The sequence below is a fragment of the Eurosta solidaginis genome, chromosome 4, assembly GCF_040869045.1.
Source record: "Eurosta solidaginis isolate ZX-2024a chromosome 4, ASM4086904v1, whole genome shotgun sequence".
In the NCBI taxonomy this organism is placed as follows: Eukaryota; Metazoa; Arthropoda; class Insecta; order Diptera; family Tephritidae; genus Eurosta; species Eurosta solidaginis.
This window is the reverse complement of record NC_090322.1, coordinates 225,021,509-225,047,933: the sequence shown is the minus strand read 5'-3', so window position 1 is coordinate 225,047,933 and position 26,425 is coordinate 225,021,509. Positions and strand designations below refer to the sequence as shown.

At 37.0% G+C, this 26,425-nt stretch overlaps 1 protein-coding gene across 3 annotated transcripts in view; it reads left to right on the top strand.

Moving 5' to 3' along the window:
• Window positions 1–26,425, top strand: part of mgl (megalin) — an 822,751-nt gene that overhangs the window by 177,116 nt on the left and 619,210 nt on the right. The gene's annotated exons all lie outside the window — the stretch shown is intronic.

Here is a 26,425-nt window from a genome sequence, read left to right as displayed (position 1 = left end):
TTAATAGCTGGAGTCTTAGCCTGGCAGGCGCAGGGCAAGAACACAGAACGTGCTCGATCGTTTCCTCCTCCAGCCCGCACTTCCTACATCTGCTATCACTGACCAAGCCTAGTTTAAAGGCATGTGACGCCAGAAGGCAGTGTCCAGTCAAAATACCCGTCATGAGTCTACAGTCCTCCCTTTTTAATGATAGGAGCAACTGTGTTAGTCTAAGGTTGTAAGACCTACACATAATCTTCGACACTCTACAGCCCCGCGCTTAAACCCACGCCTTTCCCGCTTGGTCGATCATGTGCACCTCTCGACTTCACTTAATCTCGCCCAATCTAATTGGGACATCTACGGAGCAAGCTTCAACGGATCCGCACTTTTTAGCTAGTTCGTCCGCTTTTTCATTCCCATCAATTCCCATATGCCCTGGGACCCAATATAGATGTATGCTTCTCCCTGTCCCGATTCTCTCCAGAGACTGCTTACACTCTAACACGCATTTAGATGTTGTGCTATGCGAGATTATTGCCTTAATTGCTGCTTGACTGTCAATATAAAAGTTAACACGGTTGCAGCTTAAGCTATTCTCTTCCAGGGTTTCTACTGCTTTGGTTACGGCTAATATTTCCGCTTGGAAAACGCTACAGTAATCCGGCAGCCTATAGGATCTGCGTATTTCCGGATCAGCGCAGTATACCGCAGACCCTACTCCTTCCACTACTTTGGAACCATCGGTGTACACATGTATCGCCTCGTCCGCCATGTGCGCACCCTTGCGCTAACCGTCCACCTCTATTGTGGCCTTAAGATCTCCCTCGAAGCGCAGATAGGGAATCATGTAGTCTGTTCGTCTTGTGATTGATGACGCTATACTACTATGGCCATATGGTCGGCGCTCAAGCTGCCCCGAAGCACCGAGCCTGGTTGCGGTCGTTAACACTTTGTTCTTTGCTACCAGGTCTACAGGGATGTGCAAAATGGCATACAGTGCAGCCGTCGGGGTTGTTTTCAGGGCTCCCGTAATGCTAAGCATCGATAGTCTGCATACCCCCTCTAATTTTTTGAGGTATGTTGTTTTTTGTGTGGCTTTCCACCAAACAAGAACTCCATAGTATAGAATAGGGCTTACAATCGCTGTAAAAACCCAATGAGAAAGAGATGGCGATAGGCCCCACGTACACTCCAGCATTCTTTTACATGCATAGAGTGCCGTTGAGGCCTTCTTGACCCTCTCCTCCACGTTGAGCTTCCATGACAGCTTCCTAAATATTTTGTGCAAGGTTTCTCCTGTAAGGTCATCCCTCCTAACTTAGGCCTGGTCCAATTTGGGACAATACCATATCCGTCTTCTCCGCATTGACTTTCAATCCGACATTAGATGCCCAAGTATGAATATCGCGAAGCGCCCGATCCATCAAAGAACTAATCGTTGGAAGGCACTTTCCACTTATGACAATTGCAACGTCATCTGCGTAAGCCGTAAGTTTTACGGGTCCCTCATCGAATTGCCTGAGCAGTTGGTTGACGACCAGCGTCCACAACAGAGGTGATAGCACCCCTCCCTGCGGCGTGCCCCTGTCCACTGATTTCGTGGCCTCGTACAATCCCCATTGTGATGTACGCTTTCTGCAATTTAACATGCAGCCGATCCATCTGATTAAGGCAGGATGTACTTTAATGTAATTAAGATCATCCATAATCGCCCATTTTGCAACATTATTGAAAGCCCCGGCATTGTCCAACAAGACTCCTAGAACATACTCCTTATATTCCAGGGATTTCTCTATGCTTATTACCACCCTATGCAATGCGGTGTCTACAGACTTGCCTTTGGTGTACGCATGCTGTGTTGTGGAGAGCAGCTTTTCATCCACATTGCACTTAATGTACACATCTATCAGCCTCTCAAAGGTTTTGAGCAGAAATAATGTTAAGCTAATGGGTCTATAGTCTTTGAAATACACGTGACCGATCTTCCCAGCCTTTGGTAGAAAAGCTACACGAGCAGTTCTCCAAGAGTGCGGTACATGATTCAGTCGTATGCACCCATCGAATATTATTTTAAGGCATTGCACGACCACCCTACTTGAGACTTGTAGCATGGCCGGGAATATACCATCTGGGCCCGGCGATTTAAACTTAGAAAACGTCTTCAGTGCCCACTCGATCTTGGTATCCGTCATCAAGCCCGGCACTACTAGCTCCGTGATCGAAGTGTGAGTGATGTCTGCTGGCTCCTCTAAACCGTCTCCCGATGGGAAATGTGTATCGAGAAGCACCTCAAGGAATTCCTCACTATTACGTGACCATTCCCCGTTCTCTTTCTTTATTAGTCCCTGGACTATGTTTCCCTTTGCTAGGACTTTTTTCAACAGTGCTGTTTCGCTGGAGCACTCTATGTCCGTGCAGAAACTTTTCCATGAGTTTCTCTTCGCCCTGGTAATTTCATGCTTGTAGATCCTCAGTAGATCCCTGTACTCGTCCCGACACGCTTCGCTTTCCGCGGTCTTTGCGAGCTTAAACATTTCTTTTACCTGTCTTCTTAGAATACTCAGCTCATTGCTCCACCATGGCGGCTTTGCTTTTCCTCTGAATCTTCTTAGAGGGCAAGCTTTGTTGTACGCCTTTGGGAGTAGTATTTCGCAATTATAATACTTGCCTTCTTTACGTATAGGGTGTTAAAATCAAATTGATTGATTATAATTATCATTTGATTGTAAAATTTTCATGTATACCCTGTCCGACCCAAAAATGTCCGCCAAAACGTTGGCGCTAACAGATTTTTGAAAAAAAAAAAAAATCTTTCTAGTAGGTCATGAAAAAAACCTTAAAAATCAAAGTCGAAAAGAGTAAAAAAAAAAAAATGAAATTACGCAGGCTCGAAAATTATTTTTTTGGGTATGCGTAGCGGATATTTTTTTTCTTGAGCCCAACTCCTATCGAAAAATCGATGGCACCATATCGGTTAACTTTCGTCCACACAAATCGACCCACTCTAATGTACATGCATATCTGTAGTTTATGTTTTTCTTCTAGCTATATGTTTTTGTTGTAATTGGGGAGAGTTATCGATGTTGATGGTCCTTTGCCGAATGCAGATCCGGTACGTTCCGGTACCAACCCCAACCATCTCGGAAACGATTTGTTATGACCACATGCGACCTTCTCTACCGCGGGTATATTCTAACCCCCTCTCCCGCGGGGTAGTTTAGATATATGCGTGTGTATGTGTGAGTAACAACTTCTGCTCTATACTGATGGTAACGCGATGCGTGATTGTTTCTCTTTCTTCTTCGCTCGTATATGCTGACTACATATATGTATGTGAACTTATCTCTTTGCTTCAAGCTGCTGGTTCCATACGTGTGTGAAATATTCTTCGTCGCCTTCTACGAATGTGTGTAATTGGCTTGCTGTTGTTGTGTCTATTTACTAACAACATAGTGATGTTCGAAATGCTAGTACTCACCACAGTATAGATGAAAGGTTTATAGCTATCCATTTATTGATACGTGTTTTTGAAAATAAAACTGCAAAACTTCACCTCGAATACCTCAGAGGTGAAACTAGGCCAATTAGGACTAGGCTTAGACTAGTAGTTTAACTGCAAGGTTTATACCTCGCCTTAAATCCACATATTCACAAATATCTACAAACATATGTAATTGTGCAGTGAATTTGAGCCCCTAAAAATAGGCTAGAAAGGTCGTGCAAAGGAAAGCAAAAGCAAAATAATCTTAATATGTATGCTTGTACATATACGTACACATAACTAAATAAAAATTCAAGATAAATTCAATGCCCATAAAAGAAAATAATAAATGAAAAGTTGTCGAAAGCAACACAAATAAAAATTTATTTATAAAGGACAAGCATTCAGTCGAACGGTTAGTACTGTAAAGGGACGAATGAGTAAATGGATAAATAACTGGACGGTGTTCGGATGATGAAGCTTAAATGCGTTAAAGTTTGTGGAAATTGATGTTGAACAAGCAGTGACCCTATAAAAGTTATCGTATAAGAAACAAAAATTAGATGAAATTTGCAAAATAAGTCAAGCATTGTAAAAGGCGATAAAGGACACCCAAAGAGAGCTTAAGGGAATGAGAGAGTTTTTTAAATTTAATGGCTTAATGACGTACAGGTGCGGACACAAAAATAGCAGTGGTAATTGTTATCCAATTTCGTTCATTAAAATCTTCAGTTTTTATTTTTAAGTAGAAGGAAAACATTTTTATGAATTTTGTAACTGAAGTTCTGAAAACCAAGTTCAACTTTGTCAAAAAAAAAAAAAAAAAAAAAAAACGAAAATGTTGAATTTTTGTTTAGGAGTTCTCTCGACTTTTTTTAATAAGCAGTTCATCAAAGCATAAGTCATAGGTCAAAAAAGAAAAAAAAAAAGGTTCCCACAATTTGTCTGGAGGAAAATCTATAACACCCTTCGGAAAAATTTTCAAAAATCCATGCGAATTTTGAGAAGCCTACACCTTCTACTCTATTGGACAAGAATTTAATGGGTTATAAAACTGCGTACTCAAAAAAATCCGAAAACTACAAAATTTGAAATTTTCGTAAATTTTTCTTGAACTATCGTATTGGTTTTGAAAACGTTTTTGTGGTGGGTTTTCATACTTTGAGTAAAGAAACTCATAGAGGTTTTATCTTAAAATATTGACAGTAAAAAAGAGTTCAATTGACAAAATTTAATAAATATTTTCACTGTGTTTTTTCTAATTGCTGCTGTACCTACATAATGGTTCAAAACAAGGGCTGAGAAATAAGGCCATGCCTCTCTATTATATTATAAATATCCGATGAGAAAGAAAAGAATAGTGGATATTTTAAGTTTTCTGTGATTTTCGTACAGAGTGAGCCTTTCTAGCCGATAAGTAAACTGATAAGTAAAAAAACCTGGTCCTTGGTCTCCTTGTTGACGGTCTTTTTCGCACATCATGAAGAGTCTGATCCCTCAGAGAACTAGTTTTTGCTACACGTTTTTCACTGCTGACTACCTCAATAAGATCTGAGAGCGCTGGGAGTTTGGCTTAACAATCTGCAACCGCCAAAGCAGTAGGCTGTTGAATAAAAACTTAAGAGGGCTGCCCCCAAACTCCATACTTCGCTAGCGACAAAAATATCTTAAACAGCATCAGGTGCGCAGAGAAGTACGCAACATTAACTACCGTGCAGTCATAAGAAATAACCGACTAATAAAAAGAAAAATAATAAATACTTGGAGCGATTTTCGTCCGAGGAGATTTAGGTCGGGCTTCTTTTCCAATTCGCGTTGCGTTCCTTTTCTAATTTTCCATACAAGTTGGCAGGATGGCACCGTGCGGCATCTGCAAGGCACATGAATTTCCACTGAGAAGCTTTTTATGGCAGAAGTACACTCGGAATGTATGCCAAATTACTGCTAAGGGGCGACCCCGCTTAGAAAAACTTTATTTTATTTGAAAAACTTTTTTCAAAATTTTGTATGTTACTTTGGGCGGGAGATCAGGCCTTTATAAAAGTATAGGAATAAGGCCTGCAGCCGGCGTGGTGTTGTGACAGCGTACTCCGCCTACCACACCGAAGATCCTGTGTTAACGACCCGGTCAAAACTACAACAAAATATTAGATAACCGAGTAGTGCTCAACCGTAGCCTTTTGGAAAATAAAATTATAGTCGAAAATTTTTCGGCACTCAAAAAAGCACTTTATCTCGGACCTGCATCCCTAATTTACATTGTAACGAATTTTGGGAAATTCCGCTTATTCCAAATCTTCTGCTAACGTTTGAATAACTAAACTGTTGAATAATCAACTCCAATATTGAATAATGCAAAAACGGTCTTTATTAGACTACTTGAAAATAACACTTATACTTCGCAACTGATAGCTTGCTTCAATCAAACTGATTCGTCGTGCCTCAACTGTTGATGCTTTTATACTGTTTGGTTCCCTCGTTGCATATTTCTAGGCTTTTCTATTTCTAGAATTTACTAGTTAGTCACCAGCTTTAAAATTACCAGCTATAAGTACGTTTATAGCTTATCATATGCGCGTATATATGTGAGTGATACTTGCACAAATTATTGCCTACTTTTGGCAGTATCTCAGATATAGGCATGTGTTTGTGTGTTTGTATGGATATATGTATAGATATAATGATTGATTTATTTATGTGCATACAAGGCACTGGTTAGTATTGGCTTAGAGATGACAGTATCCCTTAGTGTTGCTAATATTCGTCACAATATATATCCATGCACGTAATCTCAGCTTTTACCATTTATATTTGCATGTTATTTTTTTACACGCTTGTATACCCGCACAGATGTGTAAAATTGTATAAAGAGGCAGAGATCGCAAAATAGAAAAAATTATTTAAGAAACAACATTACAAAATTGTATAACCTGAGTAAAACAAACCAACAAACAAGAAGAAATGCAAAAATATGCAAAAAAAATATAATAAACAAAAGGCTTGTTAAATGTTGAAGGCTGTTACGGGTCATCTACTACGACGTATGGATATCAAATATCTCATTACACCTGCGTCAGAAAAAGTGTCAACAACAGCAACAAATACAGGCAACACGTATGTATGTATGTACATATGTAATTTATTGCATACATAGGAGGTAGCAATATATATTAAACGCTGACATATTTGTGGTTAAAGTAAATGTGCAAACATAAATATGCAATTGAATACAAGCCAAGAGAAGCGTACGAATCGCAGACTGACAGCTAGACTTGACTTCACTTGACTTGGTTTATAAAGAGGACATTGCACTGATTGAAGGAAAACACTGCGCAAGTATACAATCTCCCAGTAAAAATAAGTAAACAATCAAACAGGTGAATAGTTAAACGAGCGAACAGAGGAGGTCAGCTGAAGTGTCGATGTGCATGTCGTAGGAAAATACAATGGAAAACGCCATGATTTCGAACTAATGTGATATGTTGTTATTTGTTCGGAAATTAATTATGAGCAACATCCACAATGTTATATATTTATTAAAATTGTAGCGGAGAAAGGAAGCAATGTATCGGGTTTGCCCAGTAAGTAAGCTTACTTGCTATTTTTGTTTTTTTAATTTTCTTAAAACACTTGGCCAACACACTTCAGTGTACAAATTTCTTATTGAAAAAAAAACAGGCATTTTACAGATTTAAACATGGATTTCCCTGTAGTAATCGTATTAAAAATAAAATAATTAAAAAAACATGTTTAAGCTAAACGGTCTTATTGAAAACAATACTTACATTAACTAATATTAATACTAAAAGGTAATAGTCATAAAAAGGTAATAGCCATCACACCTCTCATTAATCTAGGGAGTTGATCAGAAAATTAAATAAAAGCGTTGGACGCATCAAATTTCTATTGACCAACTGAACCTTAATCAGGTTATGCTATGCCTCATGTTTTTTGAAATTTCAAGCGCTTTCATTTATTTTTGTGTTCAACACCATAGATTGATGTGGAGTGTGATGGCAGTACCTAGGACATAGCTAATTATTTTCTAGCTGTTGGTATTATTATTACGTAAGTATTGTTTTCAATAAAACCGTTTAACTTCAAAATTTTTTTAAATTATTTTATTTTCAAGTTTTTAGTATCTTATATATAAATAGACAAGATGAAAAAATGTGGAACCGTTTTCTGCTAAACTATAATTCTAAGGTATACAAATAATATATGTATTGATAGGACTGCACTGTTATCCGTAAATAAAAAAAAATTGAAAATCATTTTAATATAAAAAATTTAACATAAAATTCACACAACTACACATGCACTTATTCATACTATAGACACGCTGTGTGTGTGTACTCGCTTTTTGTGTACTATGCTGAATCGTGAGCATGGCCGAGGAGTTGCTTTATACACAATAAAAATTAAACAAAAATACATAGCTGATCATGCATCAAGTCTATTTCTTTTCTTTCCTTTGCTTTCCTTTCTTTTCCGTTCTATTCTTTTATTTTCCTTTCCTTTGTTTTCTTTTCTTTGCTTTGCTTTCCTTTCCTTTCCTTTCATTTAATTTCCTTTCATTTCTTTTGCTTTCATTTCCTTTGCTTTCCTTTAATTTCCTTTCTTTTCCTGTCCTTTCTTTTCCTTTCCTTACCTTTTCTTTATTTTCCTTTCCTTTCCTTTCTTTTAATTTTCTTTTTATTTCCTTTCTTTTACTTTCATTTCTCTTCCATTCTTATTCCTTCCTTTCCTTTCCTTCCTTTCTTTTTCTTTCCTTTCCTTTCCTTTCCATTTCTTTCCTTTCCATTGCTCTACTTTTTTTCTTTCATTTCTTTTATTTTCATTTCCCTTCCATTGATTTTCCTTCCTTTCCTTTCCTGTTCTTTCTTTTCCTGTGGTTGAATGTCAACCACTGGGCCAACTCTAGTTTATTTAATTGCCTATTATTTCTCATGAACTAAATAAATCACTTAGTGACTCATTATTACAAGGACTCTTTCCTGAAAATTTGTTACAATCTAAGTCCTCAATACATAATCCTTCCAAAGACTTTACTCGATTCCGCGCCACGCATGCTTGTCCCTCATCGTACTCCAAAGTATTTTTATGTCACTTTTACCGGACTGTATGTAATATTTGTTGAGCCAAATCGGACCACAAATACGAGAATTTTTAATATCTCGATCCTTGCCACACCAGCCGATTTTGTTTTCATAAAGCGGTTACAGAAATAGGTATGTATATGTGTTCCAAATATGAGTTATATCGGCCCACAAATACGATTTTTTGAATATCTCATCCATGCGCCACCTAGCGGCGACTTTTTTCATAAGTCCCTTTCTATTCATGTATGTAATATGTGTTCCAAATATGAGCCTAATCGGAATACAAATACGATTTTTTGAAATACTTCAATCCATGCGCCATTTATCGGAGTTGTTTTCTTCTTATTGCATTGTCATCGAGTTCTGAACTATATTCCAAGTTTGAAACTTGTAGCTTATCGGGAAGTTACTTAAATTTAATTTACAAAATTCGTTCACAACGGCCGGCCAGACTGTCAAGTCAAGCTAAATAAAACCGTTTAGAAAACGGGTTATATATATATGGAACGGTTTTCTGTCTTTCACCTTGTCTAATTTGATATACCTCAATTTCTTGTCAATATCTTAGATACTGGTCTGCTGCTTCAGATTCCGAGTAGAACTGGGTGAATGCTGAGATACAGATGTTAGCAGTAATCTTGCCTTTAATATTTGACGACCATATTTATTCTTCTAGACAGCCGTTTGTGCATTGTAACTAGCTTGTGGGAAGTGTTGGATTAGTTATGAAAAAAATCGGCTACAGGCATGACAATTTGTCTTAAAGGTTCACTGCTTGTTATCTAGAAGAAAATGGAGCGTACATATTTCATGGCTTTCTCAAATTACCTTTTTTGATGAAGACTTTGAAAAACGTAAACAAGTCTACGACTTGAGGGTATATCATTAAGGGTAACAGAATCTAGCTAGCAGGGTGAGGATTTCACTAGATTCAATACTATTTTTACTGGCTAACAAACAAATGTGAAATCCGACTATGAGCAAGAGGTCTATCGGGCCATTTGGCATTAAGGTACTATAGCGCTCAGTTAAAGAATGTATTTCTTCACTACTCCCATACCTTGAGCGAATGAATACACTGTTCGAGAAAAGATGTTCTCTCTGAGCACATTTAAAAAGCTTAGCAGTGCAGCATGTCTTAAAATAGTGCTTGCGATCGAGAATTTTTGTCAACAGATCGATCATCTCAGGAATGCAGCTTGGAATCCCCTCGCAAGATTTCAGATTTTCTTTCATATTTCACTACATTCTCCAAGTGAACAATAATACAATTTGTGGTGTGTCGCGTTTCAAATTTTTTCTATTGTTGTTGTTGTACTAACGAAAAAATGACTCCCCGAAAGTCTTGGGGAGTGTTATCTATGTTGATGGTCCTTTGTCTGATATAGATCCGGTAGCATAGTAAATTTTAGCAAGTAGCGCAACTAACAGCTGATCGGTGAAATTCGCACATTCACACGCACAGTTCTCGACTCAGTTTCAAAAAAAAACTTTAGATTATTCAGCTTAAATTTTAAAGTGAGATAATCCTTACCAATAGATTTATATATAGAATATATAAGGCGTTTTTGTTGTTATAAAAAAGAATCTTTTTATTTATATTAAAGTTTTTATCATTTATTTTTGAACTTTGTTTTAACAATTTCATGCGATTTTAAAGCATTTTCGTGCATATAAATACAACCATGTGCATATACGTTTTGACATTACATTTCATACACGTTCGTATTTGCCATTCTCATTGTTTCTAAATTCGTAAACAATGACTGCGGATATTCTGTGTGATTTTTCGAAAAAATGTATTATTTTTGTTAAATTTTATACTTAATCTGTGGTATTGTGGTGGTCAAAAAGGTTTTATGCAACAATACTTTGCGGCAATGTATTTTGTAATGCCGAAGTACTTATATGTATATGTATTTGATGTGGAAGCTTGCATTTGAGAACACGGTTGCCACTTCAGTCCATTCCCATCCAACCCTATATGGTCCTCTGGTCCCTTTTTCTCAATTTTGGTTCTTTTTCGGCACGGTTTTAGTACTTTTATTTCTTTTTCACTGAAACAAATATTCAAAACATTGCTAAAAAAAATTGCCGCAAATCTATTACCCACATATAATTTTCAATTTACTCCAATGGAATTTTTACCATGAAAATTGCTCTATCAATAAAATGTAGCAGAACAATGACATTTCACTTGGGAGATAATTTAGGCGAGGCATTAAAAATGAAGTGTTGAATGTTCGGACAAACACATTGTCATTAATTTTTGATGAAACAACGCACTTATCAGAAAAAGACTTGTTTTAGTGTTTAGATATTTCGATCGGTATTCAATTATTATACAGTTGAAACTTTTAAGACGCTTCATTATTAGTCTGAGTTCAAAACACACACTTACTGAATCTAGGCTCTGGTATGAAGTTTAAACTGTGAATGAAAATAAAAGCATCTATAAAAATAGCATTAACACAATTGCTTAGTTTCATTTACGGTTTATTGAGTTTGCCACAACGCAAAATTTTTAACCGTTCCTTTCTAAAACCTAACTCCGCTATACATTTTATTTCATTGCAATCAAGCAAAACTAGGTTCACAATGTAAGATTGGTGAAAGACATAGTCTTATCCTAAAAATTTGAAAATGTCATACCTAAAGGTACACTTTATTTTTGTTTGTGCAGTTTGAACTAAAGCCAATTGTCTCCTTTATTAAAATTTTATATAGGACACCCCTGAAGCATCCTAAAATTTTCGATTTTTACAACAAATACGATACTCTAGTAACTTGCCGAATTGTTTGTATACCAATAAAATAAAACTAAAATTTGGTCCTTGAGGTATGGTCCTTTTTTCGATAAATTTTGGTCCCAAATGACAACATGGTGTGGCAACCGTGTTTGAGAATGCACGTGGTAAGGTTGCATTTTTCCAATCTTAATTTTTTTAAATAATGAAATAGTAGTATGCAAGCGACTGCCATAGTAGTAGACATATATGTACATGAATATTATGAACAAAGTTTAAAGCTAAAATAAATGTCTTTGAAATATAATCTAATGGACACGAGGCGTTGCTTCATGACGCGTATTAGGCACAGCATAAGCAATCTTGAGGTGTAGAGAGATCTTAGCTGCATGCCATATTTTGCAGGCGTCTACGAAGCTACGCCTCTTGTGTATCTTGCCTAAGTTCAACTTTTTAGGAGACCTAACATTTTTAATTAATATTGATAAATAACACCTAAAGCAAATACGTTTAAGGTGACTTTTGCGTCATTTTGGAACTTGCGTTGCGTCTACATGTGACTTTGAACACACGTGCTTTAAGTGCTTCAATCCATAAGCAACGCAACGCCAACGTCAAAGCAACACACAAATAATTAAAAACTTACGTTCTTCTTGAAGTTACTTACATTTTAGAAAAGAAAAAAACGATTTTCTATCGCCGTTCAACTAAATAAAAAACATAATTTTGTACTCATGTCGATTTCGTGATCGATCAGGAGAGACGGTGGAACATATCCTCCTGGAACGCGACGCAATCTGATGAGGGCACAATAGATCAACGGTCGTAGTGCGATCCCCAATAAATTTTCTATCTATCTTTATGTTATAAAAATAGTTGTATTTCATTTTTCCCCATGTGACAGGGGAAATTTTAACGTCCGTTATTTTAAAGTAACCCTGATTTGACGAATCACTGAACGATTTCTTTCAAATAAAGTGTTTGTTAGCGTTCACCGAAGATGGTGAAAACGGCCCCTGGAATTGTCATATAGCCAAAGAAGGTTATGCATAAGCAAAATTTAGTCAGCACAAAACGAATAGTTAGAGACAATTTAAAATATAATGCATATGTATAAAATGCATGCAATTTATGAAATCATTTTTACTATATAAAATTAGTTTGATATATCAGATTTGTCAATATTATTTTAGTCCTGATACTTTTAACACATTTATAATATTGTGACGATTATCAATCAGTTTGGTTATTAAGCAAGCTATTCGTTGCAAAGTATAAGTGTTATTGTGAAGTACTTCAATAAAAGCCATTTTTCCATTATTCAATATTGGAGTTATTTATTCAACAGTTTAGCGATACGAACGTTGGCAGAAGATTGCAAATAAGACGATTTGCAAGTAAAATCGTTACAATATTTAGGAAGAACATTTAAGAAGTAAGAAACATGATTAATGCTTACATTAATACGTGTTTCATTTATTTTCATTGAGGAATAAGTTCGTGCAAATAAAAAGCACGTTTTTATAAAGTGCATGTGAAGCTCCGTAGATAAAATGAGTAATAGAAGGAACATTGGTTTATATATTACATTTTTAAAATGAAAATCTCCTGCTAAAAAATTAATAGAATGAACATTGGTTTGTACATTACATTTTTAAAATGAAAATCTCCTGCTAAAAAAGGAGCAAAACCTAACTACATTTTTTCATTTTCGTTCTTAACAACACTCCCTTTTGTGATTCAGGATTTCGGCCCAATTTTGAAAAATCTCCGAACATCAATTCCTTCATTATATGACATTCGACTGCCTAGTCCACTGCCTTCCACTCTATTCGCAACATAAGCTCTGTTTAAGCTGCCAAACTATATAGTAAACAATGTCCGGTACGTTCGGGTAACAAAGCACCATTAAGGCACTAGCCCGATCATCTCTTTTCGGTCATAGTGTATAACGCATACCAAAATTGAAAGTGGATTAGTGGAGACACACACTTTCTAATACTAATTTTATGCGCACAATTTCATAAGTATAGATATAGTTATGTACTAAGCGGTCCATATGAAGTTCAAGTGCATATGTATATACATGTAAAAAAATATAGCTAAATTAACCTGATTACCAGATATCCAATATATTGGCAAATTTCAAAGAAAACCTTTCAAATGACACACCCTATATTACACAATCAAAAGTATATCTATGTATGCACATATACACTTTTTTGGTATAACAGGAAATCGCAGTTCACGTAAATAGAGGATCCTGTTGCCATAAGCATCCGTTGGGGATGCAATAAGGCAGGAAGTGCGTAAGGAAATGATTGTGATAAGCGGTTGCTTTATAATTAGATTTTCAGAAATTTCGTTGTTTATTCAGTCAAGTGTGCGTTTAAAGGATTTCAAATATACACAGTATGTATGAAAGTGTTTGTGCTATATTTTCATTAAACAAATCTTTTTTTTTGTGATGTGCGCTATTGTTTATGCGTATACACACTTTTCTTTCGTGTTAAAATTTATTGTTAGTGCTATTGCTTTTTAATGTTAAGCGCGACAGAGCTTTATGCAAGAAAGCATAAAATTTGCACTTCATGGTACTCAATGGAAGATTGAAATTGACGTTTATCTATATAACAATGCATTGAACTATAAAACAACATTTTCTCGTATATAATTGAGATTATTGCATTTGATAGTTTCTAAAAAAAATATATTCTTTTTTCAACTTCTTGTAAATCGAGGGTGCAAAAAGAGTTCGAGTATATCTTCCCATCTGAAAGCACCTTACCGCCAAAGGCGATGGATATTTTGTCATTGTGCTGAGTCGGGTTTAAGAGGGACTTCACTGTTAACCAAAGTTTACCTACACCAGCAGAGGTCGCAATTCTTCAAGTGTTCCTCCCATTTATTCCGCTTGGTATGTTTACAAGCTGTCTGTCGCCAACTTGAGGACAAGATCTCTTTCTGACCCTAAGTTTGCGACCTTCGTTGGAAAATGTGACAAGATTTCCAGAATTATTTTGAGCGGGAACGAAACGCGTCGACGCAACCTTGCTGTGGAAAGAAAAATTCGCCGTGACGATTACCAGTCGGTATTGGGAAGGCAGCGAAAATATTATCTGTGTATTTTTTATAAATTTTCCACTTTCCTTTCTTCAAGTTGATGAAAGTGCGTTTTTCAGATCCTATGAATTCGGTTGATCGTTCACGCGAGAGGAGTATCGGCAGGTGGTCGGATGCCAATGTTACCATCGCCTGCCAGCTGAAGGAGTTTACAAATGCTGCGCATACGATGGAAATGTCTGGCTATGACGATTTTCTGACATTCGCGTGGGATATCCTCGTTTGTTCTGCAAAACGCCGTGTCCGCAATTTGATCTGTTAATGTCTCACCATGACTGTAAGCTTGTGTAGCAGAATGCCAAAAATCGTGGTTGGCATTGAAATCGTCAATAATAATTCGTATTTCACTAGATAGAAAACCACTGATATCAGGGCGATATCCGCTAGGGCAGAAGGTGACAGGAGCGATGCAGATGTTTTCTAAATTCGCATATCCTGGCCTGACATATATTCCGTGATTTTTGTTAAATGAACAATAAAGTTTTGGAAAGTTGTCACAAGTTTGAATGTTAGAAAAGTCAATATGAAAGAGAATTGAAGAAAAAAGGTGTTGCCGTTTAACAAAATTGTGGCAAAGAGCTTATAAGGAATTAGCTATTAAAAACAAGAAACGACTAGAGTGAAAGAGCAACCGTAAAAGAAAAAGTCCAAAAAGCATATAAAAAACCATGAAATAAAAATTTTGGAAAAAAGGAAAAATAGTATCATAAATTAAAACTTCAACCAAAATAAACTTCACCTATTAACACGAATTGACAGCTGTTTATGTTCTGATAAAACCAACACACCGACAGTCGCCAAAACGTATGAAGCAATGACAGAGAATGAAAAGAACTATGCATATTTAACCCAAATTGTGATGAGTGTGTCAATGGACACAGACTGCCGTCAGGCGCTGAACGCGTTGATGTTGCACTTCTGACCGCACACATGCAAGCAAAATACGAACAATGAAAAAGAAAAAGCAAAAAAAAAAAACAAAACAAAAGGCAAAGGAGAAATGAAAAAATGTCGAAATAAAAAGAAAAACTAAAAATAGCTTTAGCAATGTTGGTTTTGAAATATCATCAGTAAGCAAAGTCAATTGCAGTTGTGACCAAGCAAAAGTGGTCAAAGCAGAAAAACACAAAAAACTGTAAAGTGAAAAATATGACAGAACGAATCTGGGTAAAAACTAAAATCAACGAATATAAAAAACCAATCGCCAAATGTAACAGCAATTACAAAAGTTGCACTCACGGCGACAGTTACTAAAAATTTCAAACCGAGTTTTGTTAGTTTTGCCACAAGCCAATGAGTGTTTGGTTGGTGGCACTTTGACGCTGCATGTGTGATTCTTCACTGAGTGGGGCTATCTGAGTATTGGCTGCCATTTTTGAGGTAGAAAATAACAAAATTGCGTCAACTGGTGGCTTTGAATTGGTCAAAAATCAAACAGAATTTGAAAAAGTCAAACTGGCAGTGGTTGAGTTGGCGTAGAAAGAGGTGATCGTATTACAAAAGGAAGAAAGATGAACGGCTCAAAAAGTCGGGGATTTGAGAAATTATCCCACCATATAGCGGCGCACACGAAAACAACAGCGGCAACTTTTATCAAATTTCGTCAACTAAATTATTATTTTTTATTTAAGACAATTTAAGCAAACATTTTCTTAAATATTCTAACTGGAACCATGCAAATCAATATAAAAAACGTTTTCCAAAAAACCAGAAATTTCGAGAAAATTATACGAAAATTTCGCATTTTCTATTTAAAGCTTTTTGAATTCCTTGAAGTATGCAATTTTGAAGTCCAATCAATTTGGTGTAGCAAAATACAAGTTATAGGTCTCTAAAACTTCGTATTGATTATTGGTAATATTTGTTTTTAAAGGCCGTTTTATATTTTGCTCGATAAGATGACTTCTTCTTTTTGTAAGGAAAAAAAGACAGATATTTTTCTTGTACTTTGTTAGACTTATTTTGATTGGGCAATGAAACTCATAATAAGAATAAATTTAGTACTTCAATTCGTCAATTGCTTTTTCGCTACATAACTCATATTCGCTCAGCCTCTTCTGATTTTTTGGTAACTTTGCCTACAAAACCGTAGCCCGCAATCTCAAGCCCTAGGATGGGTAATATAAAAATGAATATAAAAATGAAGTATGTTTTCTTTCATACTGCTCACGGCGATTACACGAAGGATGTGAAGACTTTTAGTATCATTTGAAACAGTTCGAATAAGATAACCGAACCGAACACAATCAATTAAGAAAACCATATGTTGGAAACCCATCCTTCCGCCCAGTTCTTTCCTATTTAAGTTACTAACTTGGTTCAAAACTTGGTGAAGAAAGCTGTCGTATAAATAGTAATTGATGAAAAGTCTGGAGGTATAGAGGATTTATCGATTTGTTAGAGAAGCGTTATAAACTTGCTATCGATAATATAGGTTAACGAATGTTTATTGGTTATTTATCGGCGAGTTATAAGTTTTTTATCGAAAAATTACAAATTTTTTATTGAGAAATTGTCGATAACTTATCGTAAAATTATCGATATATACATAAAGTTTTTAAAGTTTTCATAAAGCTATCGATTTCTTATCGGAATGTCATCAATTCGTTATCGGCGTTTTTCGATTTATTTTCAAAGATTTCTGATTTATTTACTATCCAAAAGTTATCGTTTACTATATAATTAAAAATTTGTCGAGTTGCTATTGGAAAGTTATCAGTATGTAATCGGAATGTTACCATGTTGTTGTGGGCGACTATCTATTTGTTTTCGCAAATTTATTGATTTGTTGGCGATTTACTATCAACAATTTATCGAAGAGTATTCGATATGTTAACAAAAACTTATTGATTTGCTGTTGGAAGGTTATGAATTTGTTACCGACTATATTTTTAATAGGCGTGTTAACGACGACTCGTCGGGTTGTTACGAAAAAATACCGTGTAGGCGATTATTGACTTACTATTGAAAAGTTATCCATTCATTATCGAAGAGTAATCGATTGTTAACAAAAACTTATCGACTTGCTGACGGAAAGTTATGAATTTGTTATTGGCTTCTTGCGAATTTCTTAGCTGCGTGTTACCGAAGACTCGGCGGTTTGTTACGAAACACATACCGATAAAGTTTCAATATAAAATTGAGAACACATCTGTGAACCGTCGATAACAAGCCGATAAGAAACTGATACCTCGACGGAAATTTAACGATAATCAGCCGATAATAAAAAAGTAATTTATCGGTATCGGCTGTTTCCGATAAGAAGCCGAAGAGTCTCATCCCAAATAGACCGAAATTATTTGCTGCTGGTAAAGTTAGCTCTTTTGTGGCTTAACTTCAGCCCCTGAGAGAATTCTAGTTAACTTAAAAACATTAGTGTCCTAGATGGAACCCTTTATGTTTACACATTGAAATTCGCGTGTACTTGGTCCTCATGTCCTTATTTATTTTACCAAAGCTAGCAAGGACTTTGCCATATTTAGAGCACATAGTGTCGGGTTGCCATGGCGTATGAGTAACATTCATTCCGATCCATACAAGGATGAATCATTTTATTTATATATATTTACTAGAAGACCCGGCAGACGTTGGCCTGCCCTAAATTTGGCCTATCTGCATACATTTTAATAAGCTTTTTCCGTCTGAATCTGCCCTCCCCCCTCTTCACTTTTTCCTAATCCTTTTATTCGCTCCTCCCTCCGTCTTTTTCGCTTCATCTATCTCCATCTTCGTCTCATTCTATCTCTTTGTCAATCTCCTTCTCCTTCTCTCTTTTCGCTTCTCTCAATTCCTTCTCATTCTTCTGCATCCCTTATTGCCTGTCCCAGAGAGTGGTATGTATTTTATTCCAGTCCCAGTACCAGTCCCACTCCGAGTCTTAGTCCCAGTTCTAGTCCTAATCCTAGTCCCAGTCCGTCTCTGGATAATATATTACTCTGTACCAAAGCACTCATCAACAGCTTTCATTTGATATCCATATTGTATAAACACTGTCTAGGCATTCACTGGCTCACGTTTTGGCCTATATCTCGAGACCCTGTACCTGTAGTAACCACCGCGTGAGGTCTACGCAACTTTTGTGAAAGTTTGAACAAAATCGACCGACACATCTCTCTTCAAACACCGGCGACCAACTAACACACATTTTAGCCTTCATTCTTTTTATATATAGATTTTTATTTTTCACACTTCACTATAATATTAAAACGAAATGTAGATTTTCGTTGCTTTTGGAATTCGGCTTAAAAATTGCACATGGAACAACTAAAGACTCTCCTGTATTAAAAAAAATGTCATGGTACTTCCAAATCGCGGGCCCCTCAGAAACCCTCCCCCCCCCCCCCCCCCCCCCACCTCTCGGCAGGCCTGGTAATGTGCTATACTTGATATCATTCGCTATAATATTTTTTATTGATAAGCAGGTTGTTTAATTAAACACCAAGCAATTACACGGAAGTATATCCGCACCACCTGAAAATGTGAGTGCCACTGCGTATACGTAACATTTTAATATTACGTATATACAAATAAAAAAAATTGCAATAAAATAATATTGGGACTATAAACTGAGATATAGCCTATCCTATATTTCAAACTAGATCAAACTACACACGGGGTGTAAAACGAATTCAAAATCGGTTCAGTAGATTAGGAGTCCATCGCGGCCGAAAATGTTGCTACACGTGTTTTTTATATATTAAGATATCATAAGATTAAATAAGCTCTGGCTTAATCTAAAATTAATTGAGATTTATAACTTACACATAAAAAATTAAGATGAAGCTCCGTTCAAACCAACAAAAAAGTACTTAAAAATCGTGTCAATGCTTAAAATATCAGAGATGGGAAGTCATAAATTAAATAAAAAGAAAATTTACATCTTGGTTAAATTAATAATTATTGTTTACATAAAGCGACTGGAGATTCGTTGAAAAGGAAACAATGAGGAAGTAACAACGAAATACATTCTAAGTAAAACATAAAAAAAGTTATGATTCGGTAATGAGCCATAACTAAAACGAAAAAACTTCAACAAAACGATGCCAGTGACGAGATTTGGCCCCACTCAAACAAAAAGAATGAATTCTTCGTCATAAGTTTTCATTGTTAGCAATGTGCCGCTCCAACTGCAAAACAGTTATCCAGCTGTTACCACTTGTAATGCTTTAGGGCTTACGAATATATTTACATAAACACACTGCGAATGTATACGAAGTTTGAAGAAGAAAAGTTTTGACTATGTATGAAAGCGTTTACATATTTCGCGAGCAAGTATGACTGTATTTACATCACTGCTACAAGAAGAAGAAGAAGACGTTTATGTACATTAAATATTAAAACCGGAATTGCTAAGATGTTTTGAAGTGATTTTCTAAACCCTTAAATTCAACTTATTTGGTTTGCAGGAGCTGTTACGAATGCCAATGTCATAGAATTGGAAAGCCACAAAAAGTGTGGAATAAGCGCTTATGGTGTCTGTATTTTTATACTCAGTTGAGCAGAGCTCACAGAGTATATTAAGTTTGATTGGATAACGGTTGGTTGTACATATATAAAGGAATCGAGATAGATATAGACTTCCATATATCAAAATAATCAGGATCGAAAAAAAATTTGATTGAGCCATGTCCGTCCGTCCGTCCGTCCGTCCGTCCGTCCGTTAACACGATAACTTGAGTAAATTTTGAGGTATCTTGATGAAATTTGGTATGTAGGTTCCTGAGCACTCATCTCAGATCGCTATTTAAAATGAACGATATCGGACTATAACCACGCCCACTTTTTCGATATCGAAAATTTCGAAAAATCGAAAAAGTGCGATAATTCATTACAAAAGACAGATAAAGCGACGAAGCTTGGTAGATGGGTTGATGTTATGACGCAGAATAGAAAATTAGTAAGATTTTGGACAATGGGCGTGGCACCGCCCACTTTTACAAGAAGGTAATTTAAAAGTTTTGCAAGCTGTAATTTGGCAGTCGCTGAAGATATCATGATGAAATTTGGCAGGAACGTTACTACTATTACTCTATATGTGCTAAATAAAAATTAGCAAAATTGGATGAAGAACACGCCCACTTTTTAAAAAAAAATTTTTTTAAATTCAAATTTTAACAAAAAATTTAATATCTTTACTGTATATAAGTAAATTAAGTCAAAATTCAACTCCAGTAATAATATGATGCAACAAAATACAAAAATAAAAGAAAATTTCAAAATGGGCGTGGCTCTGCCCATTTTCATTTAGTTTGTCTAGAATACTTTTATTGCCATAAGTCGAACAAAAATTGACCAATCCTTCTCAAATTTGGTAGGAGCATAGATTCTATGACGGTAACTGTTCTCTGTGAAAATGGGCGAAATCGGTGGAAGCCACGCCCAGTTTTTATACACAGTCCACCGTCTGTCCTTCCGCTCGGCCGTTAACACAATAACTTGAGCAAAATCCGATATATCTTTACTAAACTTAGCCCACGTACTTACCTGAACTCACTTTTTCTTGGTATAAAAAATGGGCGAAATCTGACCATAACCACGCCCACTTTATCGATATCGAAAATTACGAAAAATGAAAAAAATGCCATAATTCTATACCAAATACGAAAAAAGGGATGAAACATGGTAACTGGATTGGTTTATTGACGCAAAATATAACTTTGGAAAAAACTTTGTAAAATGGGTGTGACACCTACCATATTAAATAGAAGAAAATGAAAAAGTTCTACAAGGCGAAATCAACAGCCCTTGGAATCTTGGCAGGAATACTGTTAGTGGTATTGCATATATAAATAAATTAGCAGTACCCGACAGATGATTTTCTGGATCACCTGGTCCAAATTTTGGTCGATATCGCGAGAACGCCTTCACATATACATCTAAGGGCCACTCGCTTTTAAAACCCTCATTTATACCTTTAATTTGATATCCATATCGTACAAAAACATACCAGAGTCACCCCTGTCCCACCCTAATGGCGATATCTCGAAAAGGCGTCCACCTATAGACCTAATGCCCACTCCCTCTTAAAATGCTCAGTAACAACTTTCGTTTGATACCCATATCGTACAAACATTCTAGAATCACCCCTGGCCCACCCTAATGGCGATATCTCGAAAAGGCGTCCACCTATAAACCTAATGCCCACTCCCTCTTAAAATGCTCAGTAACAACTTTCGTTTGATACCCATATCGTACAAACATTCTAGAGTCACCCCTGGCCCACCCTAATGGCGATATCTCGAAAAGGCGTCCACCTATAGACCTAATGTCCACTCCCTCTTAAAATGCTCAGTAACACCTTTCGTTTGATACCCATATCGTACAAATATTCTAGAGTCACCCCTGTCCCACCCTAATGGCGATATCTCGAAAAGGCGTCCACCTATAGACCTAATGCCCACTCCCTCTTAAAATGCTCAGTAACACCTTTCGTTTGATACCCATATCGTACAAACATTCTAGAGTCACACCTGGCCCACCCTAATGGCGATATCTCGAAAAGGCGTCCACCTATAGACCTAATGCCCACTCCCTCTTAAAATGCTCAGTAACAACTTTCGTTTGATACCCATATCGTACAAACATTCTAGAATCACCCCTGTCCCACCCTAATGGCGATATCTCGAAAAGGCGTCCACCTATAGACCTAATGCCCACTCCCTCTTAAAATGCTCAGTAACAACTTTCGTTTGATACCCATATCGTACAAACATTCTAGAGTCACCCCTGGCCCACCCTAATGGCGATATCTCGAAAAGGCGTCCACCTATAGACCTAATGTCCACTCCCTCTTAAAATGCTCAGTAACACCTTTCGTTTGATACCCATATCGTACAAATATTCTAGAGTCACCCCTGTCCCACCCTAATGGCGATATCTCGAAAAGGCGTCCACCTATAGACCTAATGCCCACTCCCTCTTAAAATGCTCAGTAACACCTTTCGTTTGATACCCATATCGTACAAACATTCTAGAGTCACACCTGGCCCACCCTAATGGCGATATCTCGATAAGGCGTCCACCTATAGAACTAATGATTACTCCCTTTTAAAATACTCATTACCACCTTTAATTTGATACCCATATCGTACAAACACATTCTACAGTCACCCTGGCCCACCCTAATGGCGATATCTCGAAAAGGCGTCCACCTATAGACCTAATGCCCACTCCCTCTTAAAATGCCCAGTAACACCTTTCGTTTGATACCCATACCGTACAAACATTCTAGAGTCACCCTTAGTCCACCTTTATGGCGATATCTCGAAAAGGCGTCCACCTATAGAACTAAGGATTACTCCCTTTTAAAATACTCATTACCACCTTTCATTTGATACCCCTATCGTACAAACACATTCTAGAGTCACCCTGGCCCACCCTAATGGCGATGTCTCGAAAAGGCGTCCACCTATAGACCTAATGCCCACTCCCTCTTAAAATGCTCAGTAACACCTTTCGTTTGATACCCATATCGTACAAACATTCTAGAGTCACCCTTGGTCCACCTTTATGGCGATATCTCGAAAGGGCGTCCACCTATAGAACTAAGGATTACTCCCTTTTAAAATACTCCTTACCACCTTTCATTTGATACCCATATCGTACAAACACATTCTAGAGTCACCCCTGGCCCACCCTAATGGCGATATCTCGAAAAGGCGTCCACCTATAGACCTAATGCCCACTCCCTCTTAAAATGCTCAGTAACACCTTTCGTTTGATACCCATATCGTACAAACATTCTAGAGTCACCCCTGGCCCACCCTAATGGCGATATCTCGAAAGGGCGTCCACCTATAGACCTAATGCCCACTCCCTCTTAAAATGCTCAGTAACACCTGCACATATCGTACAAACACATTCTAGAGTCACCCCTGGCCCACCCTAATGGCGATATCTCGAAAAGGCGTCCACCTATAGACCTAATACCCACTCCCTCTTAAAATGCTCAGTAACACCTTTCATTTGATTCCCATATCGTACAAACACATTCTAGAGACACCCCTGGTCCACCTTTATGGCGATATCTCGAAACGGTGTCCACCTATGGAACTAAGGATCACTCCTTTTCAAAATACTCATTAACAGCTTTCATTTGATACCCGTATCGTACAAACATATTCTAGAGTCACCCCTGGTCCACCTTTATGGCGATTTCTCGAAAAGCCGTTCACCTATAGAACTAAAGCCCATTCCTTTTTAAAATACTCATTACCACCTTTCATTTGATACCCATATCGTACAAACACATTATAGAATCACCCCTGGTCCACCTTAATGGGGGCATCTCGAAAAGGCGTCCACCGATAGACCTAAGGCCCACTCCCTCTTAAAATGCTCAGTAACACCTTTCATTTCATACCCATATCGTACAAACAAATTCTAGAGTCAGCCCTGGTCCACCTTTATGGCGATATCCCTAAATGGCGTTCATCCATAGAACTATGGCCTACTCTCTCTTAAAATACTCTTTAATACCTTTCATTTGATACACATGTTATACAACCACATTCCAGGGTTACCCCAGATTGATTTTCCTTATTTTGTCTCCATGGCTCTCAACTGAGTATGTTATGTTCGGTTACACCCGAACTTACTCTTCCTTACTTGTTTTTTTTGTTATTGAGTAATTTTCGTTGTAGTCAGGCAGCAGAAAAAACTCTTCTTTGAAGAACCTGCTGTGCGCTGAGATCCTAAGATTAAAAAAAACAATGCAGCACGTCGTGGCGTAAATGTGTTAGACGTTGAACTCTTTAAATTTACGTTAACAAAATTTGAAGTACAACAAAGTAATCATGGTAGTTTTTAAAACTATTTACGCTGTCAGGGGTCCTTTTACCAATCTTCAGCACAAAGATCTGTGCTTCTACATCTGAGAGTACCCTTTTATTTAAATTTTATACTAACACCATGTTTTGCCGACAATGGTCTTACCTTTCCATTTTCTGAAAGTGGTAGCAACTATTTATTTTAAACTTTGCAAACAGTGAAACAGTTGGGAGGGCTCTTTTGATTCCATTTCATGCAAGAACTTAAAGGTATCAAAATAATTGTCATCTATTTCTAAAGTTCTCAACTACAAATTCCAGTTTCCGTTCCACATTACATTAAAGCTTTCACACCCCAATCGACACCTAGCTTCCATTACCACATTTCTAGCTTACTTTAAACTTCACTCTCAAAATGAGTAAAATCCTTTCGCCACACAAAAAGTTTCATTTAAATTGAAAGTGCTTTTTAGCTTGCTTTTTTCTTTTCCTAGAAGAGAGCTGTCGCTAGCAGCTCTGATTTTGTTATGCTTTGAAAATTTCTTAGACATACGTTTTTTCAAGTCACTTTTTCTTGCACTGTTAAAGGCCACACAAAAATATTCCACAAAATTAGAATTTTTATACTTTTTCAAATGCATCTTCGTGTTTTCTTATATATTTGGTGTATTCGTTTTTATGTGCATCTGACAACGACAGAAAAAGTAAAATGAAAATGTGCTTGTGCTGGTACTTCGGATGTCATTATAAAGGATGAAGCAAGTTTATTTTTAAGCTATCAAAAATTGTTTCAATTAAAAGGACATAAATCTTAGATATACCTACTAACTTCGAACCAATTGTGCATCAGCAGGAAGGGCTGATAGAAACGCCATAAATTATTTGGAATTAGCGTGTACGATTTCGAAATGGAGCGAGAGTTTCGAGACTTGATAACGCAACTTCCCGTAAAACACTCGAACCACAAAACATCTGTAAAGCTCGTAGCCTCGACATTTAATTTAATCACATCGCTGGCAGTATTATAGAGATATGCCTTCTCGCGCACAAGTGAAAATTTCGAGTGTTTCGAGATTCGAGAACCTCGCGAGAAGATTATACTCGCTAGAAATTTATGTTCTTTTAAATTCGAGAAATCTTACGCTATATTTAAAATTAGCAATGCTAGCTAATAGTAGAATTTTTTGGTCGTTGTTGTTATAAGCTGGGCTTGAAAAATAAGAAATTTATTTTAATAATTTTTTACCTCTGGCACTCCATCGCCCTAACTCCTCCCTCACTCCTCTCTACGTTTTCTTCTTCTTCCTCTCACACTTTTCCATCACTTTTCTTTCTCTCTAGTTCCCTCTCCTTCTCTCTTCACCGCTCCATCTATCCCTGCCTCTATATCTTCGTCTAACCCTCCCTCTTTTTCGGTCTCTTTCTCCTTGCCTCGCTTTTCTGTTCTATATTTCTTTTTATTTCTCCATCCCTTATTGTCCCCGTCCTAGTCCCAATCCCCGTCCCAGTCCCAGGCCCAGTCCCAGTTCCAGTCCCAGTCTCAGTTCCAGTCCTAGTCAGAGTCCCAGCCTCAGTCACAGTTCCAGTCCTAGTCCGAGTCCCTGTCCCAGTGCAAGTCTTAGTCCCACTCCCAGTCCGAGTCTCAGTCCCAGTCGCAGTTCCAGTTCCAGTCCTAGTTCGATTCCGAATCCCAGTCCTAGTCCCTAAGGGATTTACAAAAATAGGTAAACGCTTTTTCATAAAAAAATAAATATAAAAAATTGTTTCTAAAAAAATTAAGCGGTGGACCAACCCTACCAATTTGGGATATGAAAAGTTGATAAGTTCCGATTGTCAGACCTACTCAATATGCACATAAAATTCTATGATAATCGGTCGATCCGTTTCGAAGGAGTCCAATCCTAAACACTGTCATACAAAATTTGTATACCTTTCATGAACATGAAATGGTATATTAACTTTGGTGCGATGTTTGTAACGTTGAGAAATATAGAAGATAGACTGACCATTAAGTGTACCGAATTGATCAGGGCGACGAACTGAGTTGAAATAGCCATGTCCGTCTGTCCGTCCGTCTGTATGTTTGAACGCAAACTAGTCCCTCAAATTTTGAGATATCTCAATGAAATTTGGCACAAGGATGCATTTTGGTATTATATTAGACATTTGTCGGATCCGGTAGGATCGGACCACTATAAGATATATCTCCTATACAACCGATCG